We start from the raw sequence: 5,480 nt of genomic DNA, 5'->3' as shown, positions 1-5,480 counted from the left end.
TACACGGGGGTTTTGAAGACAAGCAGTAGAAATGAACCTATTAACATGCAGCGGAAGGTAGACTACACTAGACAAGCCATAGTCAAGTAAGCAATGAAGTGAAAGTACGCAGACTATCATTAGCTAGGTAGAATGGATCAAGATGGAAGATAGTATGAAGCCAGTCAACAACAATCTTCACTCAGTGAAGTCAATCAGATCATGCAAGCAGACAATGACTTCACGAAGACAAACTGTAAGTAAAGAGAGAGGTAAGGATAGAACCAGTTGCTTGGTGAGGACAGGTATTTGTTGGACCAGTTCCAGTTGCTGTGACAACTGTACGTCTGGTTAGGGAGGCTGAGATTCAACTCAGAAGACCGCGTCTTCACCTTATTCCCTTGAGCTAAGGACACATAGTCCCCGCCCAATCACTCTGGTAAGTCTTCAAGGTAGACTTCCAAACCTTCACAAACTTCGTTCATCGGCGATCCATAATGACTCTTGGATGCTCAGAACGCGACGCCTAACCGGCTAGAGGATTCACAGTCCTCAAGTGTAATAAGTCTTCAGATCACGCAGACAGAAAGACTTCAGTGATGCCTAACACTCTTTGGCTCTGGGTGTTTAGGGCTTTGTCCTCGCATGGATTTCTCTCTCAAAGACTTCGAGGTGGGTTGCTCTCAAATGACAAAAGCCGTGCACTAACTCTGAGCAGCCACCAATTTATGGTGTAGGGGGTGGGCTATTTATAGACACGAGGCAACCCAACCTGATTTGTCTGAAATGACCCTGGGTCACTAAGGAACTGACATGTGTCTAACAATCAGATTTCAAACACACGCGACAGCTTGACTTGGCCTACAAGTAAAGCTGACTTATCCAGCTTTGGATAAGATTTTCTCTCATTGTCTTCGCTCGAAGACATAGGATTTGGTTGAGCATCACTTCAGTCACTCTGACTTTGTTCACTTGGACCCCACTGAATAGTACGGTGGTTCTTATGACTCAACAAAGAAGAAAAGGAAACTACGAAACAACTATGTCTTCACAATCCATAGTCTTCATACGATGTCTTCTCATGTCATAGTCTTCAATGTGAAACTCTTCATAGACCACCATTGTCTTCAATGTCTTCACACATTTTAGGGGTCATCTCTGGTTATCCTGTGTTATCCTGCAATTCTCACAAACACATTAGTCCCTCAACCAGGTTTGTCGTCAATACTTCAAAACCAACTAGGGGTGGCACTAGATGCACTTACAATCTCCCTCTTTTTGGTGATTGATGACAAACTGGTTGAAGTCTTCAACGGGGATAAAAGTATGTGAAATTGGAAGGATAAGGTATTTTCTTCATAAGTAGCAAAAGGCTCCCCCTAAAGATGTGCATATAAGTATTTTGATTTTGAATGCAAATGCACATGGCAGGTTTTACTTGTGGAGATCCTCTTCATCTTATGAAGACAATTCATCATGCATGAAAGGATGTAATGACGATAATGACATGCATAATGAAAAATGGACGTCTGCGGAATGACTTCGTGCGGAATTTATCATCGCACATGCGGAATTTACCATCGCATCACATAGTTGACAGAAAAAGGTAGCAGACGACCATCAAGTTTAAGTGTTACAACTCAAAGAACCGAAAGTATCAAAAGCGGGAGTTGTAAACACTTGGCAAAAAAAGTATAGCAACCACCCAATAATGACCCGCTTGAAGACTATCAACTCAAATGCTTCTCCCCCTTTTGTCAGTAAGGACCAAAAAGGTTTGAAGACACATAGCTCTACTCGTTCCCATGAGCAGGTGAAGTTGTAGGGTCGACGTTGTAGTCCGGTGGTGCAGATGAACTTGGTGCAGTGTTGATTCGAGGAGAAGTTGTAGTTGGTGAAGTAGCATCATCTTCGTCATCGACGACTCTGGCATCGATAGTTGCCGCTGAGGAGGAGTACTCAGAGTCTTCGAGGGAGGGAGTCTGACGCAAGACAACGTTTCTGGGAGGAGTGGAATCAAATTTGAATCTCTCGGTGAAGCCATCCTGTTGAAGATCATCTTCAGAGCTTAGCAATGTCAGACTCTTCCACGACCGCCGACAGGTTTCATGTGTGACAAAGGCATTCTTGGCGGCAAGGTTGCGAATTCGATTAACATCCACCAAGAGTCTCTACATCTGATGCTTGATCCAGTCATGATGCTTGTCCTGTTTCTAATGCAATGCCACGAGAAGCTCTCAGTCATTGAGAGCGCGAGAGAGCTTCTGAGGCCTTTGAGCAATGGTGCTTTCAGTGGCTTCAGTGTTTGCGCGACGAGGTGCAAGAGTGTTACCAGCCAAGGGATAAACACGAGTGGCAACAAGAACTCCTTCAATGGGTTGAGTGAAGCTTTGGTGATCTACATTGTGAAGATATAGAGGCTCCTTGGCAGGTTCAGGGTAGATGGCTTCTATAGACATATCAACCTCTGGCAAGAAGATAAGGTGGTTGCGCGCAGAGGGCTAATAGTTGATAGTAGAGTGAAGCTTAATGAGGTGCATTACCCATGGAGCATAAAATTTTAGACCAAACAAATCAGGGCCAGATGCAGCAAGTTGCCTGATGAAGAAATCCTGAGCATTGAAGCTGATGCCATTTGAGAGATAGAAAACCAATGTATTCATTGCTCCTTCAAGCTCCGCTGCAGGAGAATGTCCTTTGACAGGCCAGAGAGTTCGCCTTACGATATGATAGATGGTGCGGGGCAGATACTCCAGGTCGTCAGCAAAGAACTCCTTTGGATATTCAGCATCTTGTGGCAGTGGCTTCATCATACTCAGCATTTGGCTCATGTTCGGCTTAGGCTTCTGGAATATACTCTCCAAAGCATTCCTGTGTAGCTGACAACCAGGTTCATAGTATTCACCTAGAGTGGGCAGGGCAGTAAGCTCAATTATATCTTGGGCTTTGGCTTCATGGTGTACATCGCCTGTCATCCACTCAAGGACCCAAGTCTTCGGATCCCTATTGTAGCCGCGAATGTGAAGAGTGGCATAGAATTGTAGCAGAAGCTCCTCATTCCAATTTTCTTTGTCGGTCACAAACTTCAGAAGGCCAACATCTTTGAAGCAGTCTAGGGCTTCTTCCAAGCAGGGCAGGGCAGAGATGGCTTCGCAGTCTAGACACATATGAGGAAAAATGCGCCCTTGATTGTATAAGACACAAGAATAATAACTGCGTTGCTGATAGCTCCAGAACCAATCTGATCAAATCCTTGGCTGCGAATATGGGTTCTTGGCACTATCAAAGAAGCTGTTGTGTGCTTTGAAGCCATTCACATTGAATGATCCTGGCGAAGTCGCAGTACCTGGAAACCTTGGCAGCTTGGGCTTTGGCTTCTGGACCTGAGGCCTATGCTCCACATGATAGGCAAATTATGGTCCGGGAGCAGGCGGAGGAACCAGAATGGGCCAAGGGACGGTGAAAAGTTGACCATGATCGTATGCTTGCTCAATGGTGTGAGGTCTTGGAGGTGGTATAGGAGCAGAGTGTTGGAAATATGCCCTAGAGGCAATAATAAATAAGTTATTATTATATTTCCTTGTTCATGATAATCGTTTATTATCCATGCTATAATTGTATTGATAGGAAACTCAGATGCATGTGTGGATACATAGACAACACCATGTCCCTAGTAAGCCTCTAGTTGACTAGCTCGTTGATCAATAGATGGTTACGGTTTCCTGACCATGGACATTGGATGTCGTTGATAACGGGATCACATCATTAGGAGAATGATGTGATGGACAAGACCCAATCCTAAGCATATCACTAGATTGTGTAGTTCGTATGCTAAAGCTTTTCTAATGTCAAGTATCATTTCCTTAGACCATGAGATTGTGCAACTCCCGGATACCGTAGGAGTGCTTTGGGTGTGCCAAACGTCACAACGTAACTGGGTGGCTATAAAGGTACACTATAGGAATCTCCGAAAGTGTCTGTTGGGTTGGCACGAATCGAGACTGGGATTTGTCACTCCGTGTGACGGAGAGGTATCTCTGGGCCCACTCGGTAGGACATCATCATAATGTGCACAATGTGATCAAGGAGTTGATCACGGGATGATGTGTTACGGAACGAGTAAAGAGACTTGCGGGTAACGAGATTGAACAAGGTATCGGGATACCGACGATCGAATCTCGGGCAAGTATCGTACCGATAGACAAAGGGAATTGTATACGGGATTGATTAAGTTCTTGACATCGTGGTTCATCCGATGAGATCATCGTGGAACATGTGGGAGCCAACATGGGTATCCAGATCCTGCTGTTGGTTATTGACTGGAGAACGTCTCGGTCATGTCTGCATGGTTCCCGAACCCGTAGGGTCTACACACTTAAGGTTCGATGACGCTAGGGTTATAAAGGAAGTTTGTATGTGGTTACCGAATGTTGTTCGGAGTCCCGGATGAGATCCTGGACGTCACGAGGAGTTCCGGAATGGTCCGGAGGTAAAGATTTATATATAGAAAATCCTGTTTCGGCCATCGGGACAAGTTTCGGGGTCATCGGTATTGTACCGGGACCACCGGAAGGGTCCCGGGGGTCCACCGTGTGGGGCCACCTGCCCCGGGGGGCCACATGGGCTGTAGGGGGTGCACCTTGGCCTACATGGGCCAAGGGCACCAGCCCCAAGAGGCCCATGCGCCTAGGGTTTCAAGAAAGGAAGAGTCCCACAAGGGGAAGGCACCCCTAGGTGCCTTGGGGGGAGGGAAACCTCCCTTGGCCGCCGCCCCCTAGGAGATTGGATCTCCTAGGGCCGGCGTCCCCCCTTGGGCTCCCTATATATAGTGGGGATGGAGGGCCTCTCAACACACACCTTTGCCTTTGGTGCATCCCTCCCCTCTCCCAAGTCCTTCTCCTCTCCCGTGGTGCTTGGCGAAGCCCTGCAGGATTGCCACGCTCCTCCACCACCACCACGCCGTTGTGCTGCTGCTGGATGGAGTCTTCCTCAACCTCTCCCTCTCTCCTTGCTGGATCAAGGCGTGGGAGACATCGTCGGGCTGTACGTGTGTTGAACGCGGAGGTGCCGTCCGTTCGGCACTAGGATCTCCGGTGATTTGGATCACGACGAGTACGACTCCTTCAACCCCGTTCACTTGAACGCTTCCGCTTAGCGATCTAAAAGGGTATGTAGATGCACTCTCCTTCCCTCGTTGCTAGATTACTCAATAGATTGATCTTGGTGATGCGTAGAAAATTTTGAATTTCTGCTATGTTCCCCAACAGTGGCATCATGAGCTAGGTCTGTGCGTAGTTTCTATGCACGAGTAGAACACAAAGTAGTTGTGGGCGTTGATTTTGTTCAATATGCTTGCCGTTACTAGTCTTATCTTGATTCGGCGGCATCGTGGGATGAAGCGGCCCGGACCAACCTTACACGTATGCTTACGTGAGACCGGTTCCACCGACTGACATGCACTAGTTGCATTAGGTGGCTGGCGGGTGTCTGTCTCTCCCACT

The sequence above is a fragment of the Triticum dicoccoides genome, chromosome 1A, assembly GCF_002162155.2.
Source record: "Triticum dicoccoides isolate Atlit2015 ecotype Zavitan chromosome 1A, WEW_v2.0, whole genome shotgun sequence".
Lineage (NCBI taxonomy): Eukaryota > Viridiplantae > Streptophyta > Magnoliopsida > Poales > Poaceae > Triticum > Triticum dicoccoides.
The sequence above is the reverse complement of the archived record's forward strand: the minus strand, read 5'-3'. Positions refer to the sequence as shown.